At 37.6% G+C, this 14,236-nt stretch overlaps 2 protein-coding genes across 2 annotated transcripts in view; one reads left to right on the top strand and one right to left on the bottom strand.

The window, feature by feature from the left end:
• LOC136255469 (WSCD family member CG9164-like) overlaps window positions 1-14,236 on the bottom strand; it is a 109,022-nt gene that overhangs the window by 23,118 nt on the left and 71,668 nt on the right. The window lies entirely within an intron of this gene.
• Window positions 1-14,236, top strand: part of LOC136255656 (mitochondrial ribosome-associated GTPase 1-like) — a 36,857-nt gene that overhangs the window by 21,025 nt on the left and 1,596 nt on the right. The window lies entirely within an intron of this gene.

Raw genomic sequence — 14,236 nt, 5'->3', positions numbered from 1 at the left:
CCATATTTTTCATCGTGGCTATTTTGATATGTAGAGGTGCTTTTCAAACAGTTCTTGATTCGTACTGCTGTGTAACGGGTTGAACATAGCCTACAGCAAAATGTAATGGATACTTCACTTTTCAGACAATAATTAATATGACTGGGGCGCACAGCACCATTTCTTTCTTTGGTATGCGTGGATTGTAGAGGTGCTTTTCGAACAGTTCTTGATTCGAAATGCTGTGTAACGGGTTGAACATAGCTGACAACGAAGTGTATAGATACTTCACTTTTCACACGATAATTGATATAGCTGGGGCGCGCGGTGCCTTTTCAGATGCGGTATGCGTGGGTTCACCAGTCATGATAAAATTATTTACAAAAAAGTTAACAAACAAGTACGTGAAAAAATTTGAAATTTTCAACTAGAGTAGGGACCATAGTACATCAATAAAAAGTACTGAAACAAGTTGGAGTAGTCCATGATATTAAATCACCGTAAAACAATAAGAAGTGTTATATCCCTACTGTGCATTTCCGTTATGGTATCTTGAGCACAGTAGGGATATAACATTTCTTATTGTTTTACGGTGATTTAATATCATGGACTACTCCAACTTGTTTCAGTAGTTTTTATCGATGTGCTATAGTCCCTACTCTAGTTGAAAATTCCAAATTTTTTCGTGTATTTGTGAATTGTTTGAGCAAGGCATCCTTTTTTTCTTTTATTTAATTAAAATGCTATATTTGTATTTCAAAAAAGAAGCCGTTTCTTTACACTACTGGTCACTACGCCTATGTACATTACTCAAGCCAGCAGACATCTTACTCACTAGTATATTAAAGAAAACTGATGCAGAAAAGTTGTCCTCGCCATTTAGGATGCCTTATTAAAATCCTTGCCACCAAAATTTCGCACAAAGGATACGGATCCCCTTAAACTAAGTTCCTATACTACTCTACTTACTTTTGTGATTGTCTTCTTTACTATTACACATTAAACGATGAATTTCTTCTTACAACAAAGCCACGCACTTTAACATGCAGTGTGGCCATATTATTATTACATAAGCGCAATCGTGTGATCTATTTTTTTTTCATATATGCACTATACAAATCGATTGTTTTGCTCTTCTTGTTGTCTATTGCTGTAACTGTGAAAGCTCTTACCCGACAACGGTGAAACTTATGAACAGCCCATTAGTTTTTCCTTCCAGACAACAAAAAAGTTATAAAATGAAGTTTGAGAAAAATGCAAACAAGTCGGGCTTTTGCTCAGCGGATCACAGATGTTTAATTTGTCTCATTGCTTCCATTGAAAATTACAATTTACAGTTTGTTCTGTTACTTTCATAATGTATCAGGATCTATTTCTTGCTTGTTCAGCTTATCTCATCTGAGGCCATCCCATCATACAGAAATGGTTTGGACAACAGACAGTTTGTCTTGAAGTTTGGATTATTATACAGCTGTTTTGCTTTTTTGACCTCCTCAGCTATTGTGTCTTTAATCTGAGCAACTTGTTTAATGTAGACTTTGTCTTCTTCACCAGTTTGTTTGGGAATGATGTTGAAGTAGAGTGCTTGGTATGTTAGTTTGTTATCTTTGTCAACAACTTTTCTCCACCCTGCTGGACCCAGTACTGGTGGTAGTACATAATCATGTACATATTCCATTGCCTCTTTCCTATTCTTATCTTTTGAAAGTTTCAGGCTTGCAGCTTGAGTTATGGTTTGTGTTCCCTTTTGATTTTCTATCTCCATTTGCTCTGCAACATCTCTACTGTCACTGGTTGAGGATATTTGTTGTGATGGTGCCTGTAGTGGGCTGGGGTCCAATCCACTGGTTGATACATAGATGTAGAAAAACTCAGTATTGTCACCATCTTTCCATACCAACTCTTCTTTTATTTCAGTAATAGTAATAGTTGGCTTCTACGTTTCCCTGGTAGCTAGCCATTACTGTCACCAATTTTAAATGTAATTCTTAAGTAATTGGCAATAGCTATCTGTGGTTTTGAGGTGTAGTTAGGTGGAGAGTAATCATGTACAAAGTATTTCCATATTTGGATACATGGGGTACTTCATTGATAGACTCGTGTTTCTGACTGTAAAGGGTCTGGTATCACTCAATACAAATCGAAGCCATTCAAGATTGATACTTCCGAAATTGTAAGTCACAAATGAAATTCAAGATGCGAGACCACTTCATTGATTGTCACTAACTTGTGCTTGTCATACACAGAATAGTGGATTATTAACAACATCACTTATAACTACATTTTATGGTGCCACAGCTCTGCTCCAAACTTACTTATATTAGGTAAATGCATGGCATTATAGGGACAGATAGCTATTACAATTTAGTCTTCTTGGTTGCTTACACAAATAAGTCATAACATAAAGAGCTGATCACAAAGCTAGTGACAAACAATATTATTGGGAGCATGTTAAATTTTATCAGCACACAGAGCATATTGTCACACAGAAACATCACACAGTAATACTATAAATGCTACATACCAGTCAGTATCTCACACAGGATCAAGGTCAGGAGTGCATAGCTACTAACGCGCTACTCAGTATTTCATGGATTGGTTTATCTGCTTGTAAGATTAGCACTTAGCTGGCTTTGTGGTTGTGAGCGATGTACATATTACACTACATGAATTATTAGTTGTAATGTAACTGTTTTCCCTATAAGGAGATGAACACTGGTCCAAGTAATAGATGTAACATGGACACGAGGAATTTGCCTGACACTATATGTATGCCCAAAGCCCAAGGGCTGCAGCATATTATCAGGCTAATCCCAAGTTCCCATGTTACAGCTAATATGTAACACTTTTGTTTCAAGCTAATAGCCTGTGTCTAGTGGATAATCACCCATGCCAATACAAGTGTAACCACTGGATTCATTTTATATGCATGCCTGAAAGATTTGATTATGACTAGGAAGCACGTAACACTAACTACATTTGTTACAAGTAGAAGTAATTTTGAATTGGATTAGGAATCAAAAAAATAAAAAGTAGTGAAACAAAGGATTAGCTAAAAAGTGGTGAAACAAGGAAGGTTGCCTATATCTTAAGATATACTAGTGGACATTAAATCGTTCACATCTACTTTTATTTGTTTACTTTTTAATGGCAAATGAATCGCATTAAAAAAAAAAAAGAATGGCTTCAGGAATTCCATGAAAGTAATTTTGCATCAGAACGCGTGCCCCAACAATCAATTACATAATGGAAAGGGAGGTAGCCATTACAATTTGTTTTCAGCTATGTTTCACCTGTTACACAGTGTTACAAACACATGACGGTACAAGAAGCATCTCCGCAATCAATCCAGTCACTATGGAAAATACAGGTGATAAGCATAATAGCCAACGCCGCCACAGGGAAGCTGCATCGTGCTATTGCAAATTGGCGCCTTGTGTTGTCAACAAAAAGAACTGGAACACAAAGCAGGATAAAGGCAAGTCCATGATGTCTGATTGTACATACTACGGTTGGTGAAAAGGTACATCTCGGGATGAAGCAACATCGAACAGTGAAGAAATCAAGCCCGTAGCCTTATCCATTGTTGAGTTATGCTTGGCTGGAGGCGTCAGTTAGTCAGTCAGGTAGCATAAAATTCTGTTTGGATAGAAACATTTAAAAATTCCATAGAACTTTTTGGAATGGCTTGGGGTTTGTTTGAAGGACTTGGCTGTGCCTTACCAATGCTGCCAAGCTGTCATAAATGGAAATTGAGGCTGGTTTTAGGGTGATATTTTTGGCTAGAAAAGCCCAGTTCTTCATGATACCTAACAACAGTTAGGGCAGGGAGATTATATCGATTGTGGGATTAATCGTGATTGTCTTTGAACATCGTGATGTCGATATGTATTATAGATAATCGTAATGTTGTGACATCACATACAAATGTGTATTAGTATATTCAGCACATACTGTTATGCAGTGTTGGGAGTAACGTGTTACTTATGTAACGCGTTATGTAATATTATTACTTTTGTGGTAACTAAGTAATACAACGAAATACGCTATAAAAACAGGTAATGTAACTCAAGTTACTTTACTTACTAATGTAACACGTTACCTAAGTAATATAGTTACTGTAGCGAGTCTAATATTATGTAATATTATTACTATAAGTAACGAAGTTACTAATCTCGTTAGTAATCCACTGAGTAACGCCTAGCCACAACGAAATAGTGAAGCCTACTGAATGAAGCTTATTCACCAGCTTCTTACTTATAACCAAGATTTGCACATTGCCCAACAATGCAATCATGTCACATGATAAGGTGGTAGTTTCACACGTGACAACTTGAGGCTGTGGACACAAAGTAATATAATATGTAATATTATTATAGTTACTTTATTTTATTGGTAATATGTAACTGCAACTAAATAGTTCAATTGTAAGTAATATGTAATATGTAACTAGTTACTTTTACAAAGTAACTGTCCCAACACTGCTGTCGTGGAAGAACACGATCCGGAAAACAAGCCCTGATACAGTTCATTGTGTGAATAAATCTTACTATGTAGTTTAAAGAAACTGTTGAATTCTAAGGATACCACTATCATCATTATGCTGTTTGTATTAAACTGTAGCTGCCTATGGCCTTAATTGTGTCGAACAGGTTGTACACAATTGCACATTTTATTAAATAAGTTATACAAAGTTGTGCATGCTGATTGATCCATGTGAAGTTATACCATCATGATAGTTATCATAATTGTGATATGTTGCATTGTACAATCGTGGAAGTAGCAAAATGTGACAATCACTCAGCCCTAATAACAGTACCACTGTACTGTATCATAATATGAACTGACTAGTCCTAAGAATATCACTGAAGAAGTTGAGTAGGGGGAATCTTGGGGAATTGCAAGTGTTTTAATGCCATTGTATTTAAAGACTTCTTGTAAGGTATACTAAAGGCCTAAAGTGGTAAGGTTTGTTATAGAGTGGTCAACTGTAATAGGGTGTGTGATCTGTGTTCGAAAATATGTCAAAGTGCCTGTGAATGCGCTATAAGACTAGTTCTCGCCTTTAACTAATGTTTCCCAACTTGTAGAATGGCAAGGATACTGAAACGCCTCCATCTCAGTGCTTCTTGTTGCCAAACTCCAACTCATGATAATAGTCGTGTGAGCATTAATTTGTTCCCGTAATGGATTTCAGTTTGAGCCTTTGTAAAACAAACAGGATAGTACCACTATACCTCATCCACATCAAGGCCATGCTTGCTTTGATGAAAGTGGCTTTCTCTTTTTGAACTTTCCCAGGATACATCTCGATCAATACACTGGTATACATTTAGTTGTATCCCAGTAAAGAGGTATACATGGTACATGTATCCTCTGGAATTCCTTTGATCTGAGGTGTGAAAGGGTTGCATGAAGCAATATTCAGCTTATCATATAGTGGGGCTTGCTGCATGGGTATTTGTTCTTTGTGATGTTTTGTGTATCTGTTGTGTGGAGGATTGGGATATGCTGAATATGGAATCCCAATCTAAAATTGAATCAATGTGTCTGGATTGGTTATCTATATTATATATGTAAATGTTTCATGTTATATATCCTCTCTGTGAGATGTTTTAGTCATGAGAGATCTCGTGCTGTAATTAGGAAACTGAGCATACCATGAAAGATTTTGAGGAAGAGTTAATGTAGCTTCAGGAGTTGACCACTTTTATTGTCAAAGCCACTTTGCTAAACCAGCCAACTTCCAAATTTGTTGTTATTTTCATATACGTAACACTTGCTTTTATGGTCACTGTGTAATAAAGTCACCTTTCTAAACTATCAGATTGCTAAATGTGTCATTTTTCCCAGTTGAGTGAAAACTCATCATGTTCACACTTAATCTTGAATATATATATATTTTTTTTACTGTTCTTATGTAGAACAATGAAAACTACACAATGTTTCAGCCAGGTACTACACGTATGTTAGAGTTACAGTGGTAGACAGTATACATAGGAACACTGTGTAGCAACTATCCTGGACAGGAGCTTCATCATCAATAGCTAATCTATAATGCTTGCCCTAACTCCATCAGTATACACAACTAAGAAGGCAACTTGTAACAATGAAGCCATGACAGTAAACTTTGTCAGACATATGGTTTCACATACATATGTACATAACCAACCACAGGGTAGGTAAAACAGTGGACCCAGGGACCAAGGACCCGGGGACCCACAAGAATCCAACCCTTCTTGTACATTCTATACTTGTACTAGGTACCTCTGCAAGTAAGGCCAGTCCACTTTTCCCCTGTCAATGAGGTGTCTCGCATGATGTTTACATCAATTAAAAATTATAAGTGTCTCTGAAAAAGTGTCTGAAGCTGACTATATTAATTATACGTAGGTCACTTGCTTGTTGTACAATGAGCATACTAGTCTATTATGTGAAACATTGTGCAAACAAATATTCTGGGGAAATAGCTAGTATTATATAAATTACTAGCTAAGCCAAGCTAAGCAAGTTCCAGCAGCTCTTCATACATCATGGTGCATTTGCACAATGTTTCTAAACTACTCTGGTAGCTAAGCGACATACAGTACTGCCCAAGCACAACATTGCACTCACTCGCACACACAACTTTGCTCGATATTCAAAAAATCACTAATTAAGTAGCATGGCAACTGTTTCATTCACAAGAATCGCAAGCGAAACACTTGCCACGCCCCTTAATTAGCATTTATTTTAAAATCTCGAGTAAAGTTGTGTGTGCGAGCGAGTGCAACATTGCGCTTGGGCAGTACCGTAATAGACTAGTATGCTCATTGTGCAGCAGGTGAGTGACCTATAATTAATGCAGTCAGCTTCAGACACTTTTCAAAGGCGCTTATAATTTCTATTTGGTGTACTGTATACGTAAAAATTTTCGAGGTGGAAAATTTTCATAGATCACCTTTCACCTACGAAAATTTTCCTCTGGATCCAGCAATTATGCTAATAATTAGCTATAGTAACTGCCTAGCTACGGAAGTTTTCCTCCAAATCTTGCCATATTTGCTCATCTACAAAAGTTTTCTACCTCGAAACTTTTTACATATACAGTAAACATCATACGAGACGCCGCATTGACTGGGGAAAAGTGGACTGGCCATACTTGCAGAGGTACCTAGTACAAGTATAGAATGTATAAAATTCCAAGAAGAGTTGGATTCCAGTGGGTCCCCAGGTCCACTGCTTTTACCTACCCCCAACCACACTACTATAGAGCTATAGATATAAAGTTTTCAATGCAACTAACTCACTGTGTTATCTGTGTTCGTGTGCTGTTTTGTACAGAATACATGGTTGGTCTACCAAACTTCTAGATGTCATTTCCTTGTCTCATACTTCAAGCTCAAATGTACATGTTATATACAGCACTGTAAAATAACATGTTCCGTAAAACACTAACACTGAAGTCACAGTTATTGGTAATCATCCAGTGTCCTCTGCTTCCAGCCTGGTGGTTGTTTTTGTGTGGCCCTTATGGTCTGCTCCTTTAGAGCTTCCTCATTGTACAGGAAGGGTTTAGACAGGAGGGAGTTGATCTTGAAATTAATGTCACGGTCTTTCATCACCTGCTTGGCTTCATCGGCTATCCTGTGTCATATCTCACCAACTCATTGAACAAAGGTTGTCTCATCTTTGGTAGGGCGATGTTTAATGATATTGAAGTAGAGTGCTCGGTAGGTGAGTTTGGTGTCCTTATCATAAACCTTCTTCCACTCTTCTGGACCCAGGAGTGATGGTAGAATGACTTTGTGTACATGATTCATGGTTTCTTTTCTAGTGTTATCCTTTGACAATGGCAGACTTAGAGAGGAGGAATGTGTTGGCATGATACATTTGCACCACTTTGATCATCTTGACTGTATGCAGTGGCGGATTTAGGGGGGTTTCAAGGTTTCCACGGAAACCCCTTTGAAAAATGAATATGTAACAGTTGAGTATTCCAATTAATTATTGCGGGAGCGTGCCTATAATAAGTGATGTGCCTGCTCAATACTCCATAAATATAGACTTTGTAAATATTTATTTTTCACACTAAAATTGTTGCCAAATGCACTCTCAGAGCATCAAATTTTCAAAAATTTCCTAGAGGCATGCCTTAGCTGCTTCTTCACACACCACTCATCCATGTCAGTGCATAGGCAGCAGAAGAGGGGCAGCATTATGTCGATCATAGATAGCTATATTTAGTAAACATGGTAATTCCCTTGTAGCCATAAATGGTATCACCAATCAACCAGAGTTGTTTTTAACCACATACCTGAGGTGTTGTGGTAACAACAGTACAAGACATTCTAACTACTAACACAGTTAATGTTTGTCTGCTTGTTACTTTCAAGTAACATGTGGTACTGATATTTCACAATTACAGAATTGTTTTAACCTCGGCCCAATCATGCACTTTCGAGTGGTAGTCTAGGTTGTCAAGCACCCAAGTTATAATACAAGGGCTTGTGATAATCAGTGGATGTAGTTACCATGCCCAACATGCTAAATCTTAGATCAGTACACTCAGGAAGTCAAGTTAACTACTGGTGATACATCACTTGTCAAAATCACAGTAAAAGTATACATACCATTTATGTGATGTCACATCAGATGTTTTGTCTGTACATTATGGAGTGCAGAACTGTCATATTAAAATTGGAAGATGCTTCTAATAGCCACAATTAAGATGTTCTAATATATTGTCTAACTAGTTTTGCAGAGTTTCTAATCCAAATATATTATGGATATACCTTAATGAAATTATCCAGACAAAGCTGTTGCTTGAAGGTTAAAACTGGAGTGAAATATAAACAATTCTGATATAGAATGTTTCACTCAAATACCACAAGAAATTAAGTTTTCATATTTTTTCTACTAGAATCAAAATTTGACATATTTTGTAACTATCTCCCCTCTGTAGACAACCTCATACAATGTAACTGTATGTGCCCACATTATAATCTGTACTGATTGTCCGAGGGAAAATTTATTATGCTATATGTTTTTTGTGTTCATGTATATAATTTTTTTCCCTAAATTGACCATAGAGTTCAATTATAAGAGTGGTCTGTAGCCTATCAAGCTATCATACAGTACAATAGTAGCTACTGTATATTAGGGATCAGATATGGGCTTTTCTGGCAACCTAACACTAGCCTCAATTTTCCTTCATGACAGCTTGAGTGTTGGTTAAGTGTAACTAAGCCCAGAAATGTCATCAGACAGATCCCAAACCCTTCCACCATTTTCTATTGACTGTTAAACATTTTCTGTATTTTACGCTGACTGACTAACTAACTGATTCCTCCAGCCAACTGTAATTGGCAAAAAGGCATGTCTTGGTATGAAGCAATGTCGAACAGTGAAGAAGTCAAGCCCATAGCCTTATCCATTGTCAAGTTATGCTTGTACGTACAATCGTGGACTTACCTTTGTCCTCCTTTGTGTTCCACTTCTTTTCACTGACAACACAAGATGTCGAAGCATGGTACGGCTTCCCTGTGGTTCTGTTGACTAGCTATAATGCTATTACTCATATTCCATAGTGGCTGGTAGAGTTGCTTCTTATACTGTTCTTCATTTTTGTGGGAAAAGCATAGCTGAAAATGAAGCATACTGGCCACTTCACTTTTCAGTACATAATCAATTGTTGGGACACATGTTCAAACACAAAATGAATTTTATGGCACGCTGCGCTCATTCAGTAGTCATTATCGTGTTATAAAGGAGTAAACATGCAGACAAGTACAGTAGGAATTTTACGGATCAAAGAAAAAAGAGTAGTGAAACAAGGGAACTAGCTAAAAAGTAGAAAGGTTTACCTATACCTGCAGATATACTAGTGGACATTTGATCCCTTATTCAGTCATGGTTATAGAGTAGGGGTTTAGTTGTCCTCTAGTATATCTGCAGCCCCTGTTGTTTCACCTTCTGTTGGTGAAAGATTAGTACTCAGTGTAGCACCTCCAATCCCCAACCTGTCAAAATGATACATCAACATATCCCATGTTTGGTCACAGGGAAACATATTATTCATTGCTTTTATGAGCTATATAGTGTACAAGTAGAAGGAAAAGGGCATTATGGATTAGGGATCATAGAAAAAATAATGAAACAACTGGAACGTAATAATTATGTTTTTGCCCAATCTAACAACACCATAAAACAACATATTCCGTAAAACATCGCTAGCACTGAAGTCACAGTTATTACTGTCACTGATAATCATCCAGTGTTGTCTGCTTCAAGCCTGGTGGTTGTGTTTGTGTAACACTCATGGACTGCTCATCAAGAGCTTCTTCATCATACAGGAATGGTTTGGACCGGAGAGAATTGATCTTGAAGTTTACTTGATGTTCATCCATTTTCTTCTGAACATCTTCAGCTATTTTGTGACGTATCTTACCAACTCGTTTAGTGAAGGTATTTACATCCTCATCATCAGAGTATTTTTCGATAATGTTGAAATAGAGTGTTCGGTAGGTCACTTTGGTATCTTTGTCTACAACCTTCTTCCATCCTTTTGGTTGCAAGACCAGTGGTAGGATGGTATTGTGGACATAACTCATTGTTTTTTGTCTAGACTTATCTTGTGTTAGTGACTGTGAGGCTGCTGATGGTTGGGGAGTACTGGATGTTATGTTTGCACCACTTTGATGACCTTGACCATCTAATCTGTCTCCTTGATCATCCACGTAATCATCTAATTCATCATCTTGATTATCCATACTAATATCATAATCATTGTCTTGATTGCCTGTGCCATCATCTTCATCATCATCCTCTGCTGGATCATCCCTTTCTGTTTGATTTCTCTGAGGAGTGAACGACAAAAGTTGTTGTCCTTTTAGAAGAGATCGTGTCCTCTTTTGTTTCCTTCTCTGCTCTTTACCAGCTGTTGACACATAGAGGTAGAAGAATTCTGTATTATCACCACCCTTCTCTTTTAGTCTTGCCAAGATATCAGCAGTAGTGATGCTCTGTAGCTTTGGTCTCGTGTTGTAAGCCATTCTCTTGTCCCAATCTACTTGTAGTTGTCCCTCCTTGCTTATTTATACTACTTTCTTGTTCATTGTTACATCTGGCTATTTTTAGAAACCATGGTATTTCCCTAATGTAGCCATAAATGGTATGCCAATTAACCAATGTTATTTTTAGGTATATTCCTGTGGTAGGTGTGGTAACATTAGTAAGTGAATCACTGCAAGGGTTTGTATACAGTAACGTATAAGGAGTGCTTTATATGAAATGTGACTAACACTACATTGAATTATGGTACACAGATGCCAAACAAGCCTTCTGGTATTCCAAAACTCTGCTATTTAAGGATATGATCTTGTAGTTTTTGTCAGTAAAAGCTGATAGCAACATAAACTACAGTGGAAGTTGTTACCACACCAACACTGCTTGTTTAATTGAAACCCAGGCCATAGTTAAAATTGGTTTAGTTGATTTACTAAATATGTTAAGCACACGCACACTACACACGCACACTACACACACACACAACACACACTACCAGAGGGGATTATAATAGTCAGTCTATATACTGAGCACATAAGGCTTTTGTCCAGCAAAACAAATTAAGTTGGGCAGTGATTGCCTGATCATGTGACAACTTACCTTACGTTCCTATATATGGAAATACCTAGTAGCAGTAGTCTAGTTATCTAGCCATTGTAGTAGTGTACAATACATGGCTGAATTCTCTGGAAATAGGTAAGGATGGGAACTGGTGGAAAGTGGGATGGAAATAACCAATAGAAAATGGCTGATAAAGCTCATTATCTTAATAAATGTCACCAAAATGCTTCTTTGTATGCACTGTTTGAATTGTAGCATTGCTGGATTATTCCTCCACAAAATGATTGAAATACTCTAACAGAGCAATTGATGAATTATCAGCTGAATTAGCTAACACTGAAATGCTGCAATAATATTAACTAACAACAAAGGTAAGAAGTTTACAAAGTATATTATAAGACAGTGGCTTGAGCTTTGGACTGAATACTGCATCCACAGCCCCAAGATGACTGAGAAGTCACATGATATTGTTATTATGGCAAAATCACATTGCCAGGGCTACCTAGGCTGTATGCCTATATCCAAATTGGTTCCAGCAATCATCTGATCACTACTTTGTATTTCTAGTTGGATGTCACATACTGTATGTTGTATGCAAGCAAGTATCAGAATTCTATATTAGTCTGTATGTTTGTACCATTATTTCATTTGTGTGGATGCAACTATTATTTAGGAGGGAGAATAATTATGGTGCATGCCTGAGCTCTATCAGTGTCTCTCGGTCATCTGCTCATGTACTACTTCAGCTCGTACATCTACAATATTTGAAGAAATAAAAACATCAATGCATTTAATGTTACTGTGGCATGTAGTTAAGATAACCAGATTATTTGAGTATCTAATCAAGATTTCCTTGGGAGAGGGCTTTCTATTTTAGTGCCACAAGTTTAAGGAAAATTAGGAATTTTTAGTTCGATTAGGGATCATAGAAAAAAGAAGTAGGGAAACAAGGGAGGTTACCTACACCTGCAAATATACTAGTGAACATTTAATCCCTAATTCAGTCTATACCCCCAAGACCAAGACTGAATTAGGGATAAATGTTCACTAGTATATCTGCAGGTGTAGGTGACATCTCTTGTTTCCCTACTTTTTTTTCTATGATCACTAATCGAACTTAAAATTCTTCCTTAAACTTGTTTGTTTACTTATTTGTAACATTATTGTGACTGGTGAACCCATGCATGCCACATCAAAAGAAAGGATGGTGCCAGCTAGTCTCGCGTGGCCAGACCACTTTTTCTCGGCATGGTGCTTATCAATTGCATTATAAGTGCTGCCTTTTTCAAGCAGGTACTTATAATGCAATCGATAAGCACCATGCCGAGAAAAAGTGGTCAGGCCATGCGAGACTATGGTGTCAGTCGCCTGAACACACGCCCCAGCTATCAAATGCTGCTTCAAAAGTGCAGTGGCCATTACGCTTCGCTTTCAGCTATGTTCAGCCCGTTACATAGCACTACAGTAAAAGTGCCTCTGCAACGATCCAAAAATATGACAATTCGCACACCCCCAACTATCAATTACTGTCTAGAAAGTGCAGTGGCCATTACGCTTCGCCTTCAGCCATGTTCAGCCCGTTACACAGCATTGCAAACGAAGAACAGTGTTAGAATCGCCTCTGCAATCAATCCAGTCACCACGGAAAATACAGACGATTCCCATTTACAAATGGAAGCCATGCATCGCGCTACCGCGAATCAACACCTAGGGCTGTCAGCACAAAGAAATGGGACACAAAGGAAGACAAAAGTAAGTCTATGATGCGTGCATTGTACATACTGCGGTATGCCAAAAGGCATGTCTCGGGATGAAGCGACATCAAATGATGAAAAAATCAAGCCCATAGCCTTAGCCGTTATTGGATTACACTTGCCTGAAGGTAGGCAGGTAGTTAGTAGAAAATTCCATTGATTATATATTTTTTAATTTGTAACAATTTATTGAAAGCCTTTAGGATTGTACTGAAGGCCCTTTTGGGCTTGGTTATACCTAACCAATACTGCCAAGGTGCCAGGATGGTGTTGTGAAGCTGGTTTTTGATGAATTTTTTTTTGCCAGAAAAGCCATGATCCCTAATGTACGGCACTACCGTGCTGTATGATAGGTTGTACTGTATGATAACACTTGTACTTCCATTCCTTGCAACGTCCGACCATCTTAGGCTCATGTCCGGCCAACTAACAGTTTGCTAGGACAAATGCCCTTGCAGTCTTTAAAAGACTTTCCCTTTCCTACTTGACTGCTACCTTAGGACCTGCAAATTATATAGTAATAGTTTTGAAGAAAATCAGTTGATTTTGAGATTCTGAGCTATCTTGTGGTGTCATGTTGTAATAGTGCTGAAAAAAGTGTTGTTATGTCAATTTAGAAATTTTGTTGACAAGATCTTCTACCCTCCTGGACATAGGACTGACATTACTACACCCGATGTGTTGCTGCTTCTTATGGCAGTGCATGAGTTGCCCAAAAATGAATTGTAGTGGAACTTGTGTTCTTTGTCATAGTCTTTTCCAGCTATTGACACACACAGCAAAGTGGTTAATGTTGTTATCACCATTTAGTAATGTTCTCCACCATTTTTAACTTATCCTCTAAATTTATATGCTTTCAACATGTCATAGTATCCAAAGATATATTCACAGCATTT

The sequence above is a fragment of the Dysidea avara genome, chromosome 5, assembly GCF_963678975.1.
Source record: "Dysidea avara chromosome 5, odDysAvar1.4, whole genome shotgun sequence".
Lineage (NCBI taxonomy): Eukaryota > Metazoa > Porifera > Demospongiae > Dictyoceratida > Dysideidae > Dysidea > Dysidea avara.
Note: the sequence above shows the minus strand (reverse complement) of the source record. Positions and strands in the feature narration are given on the sequence as shown.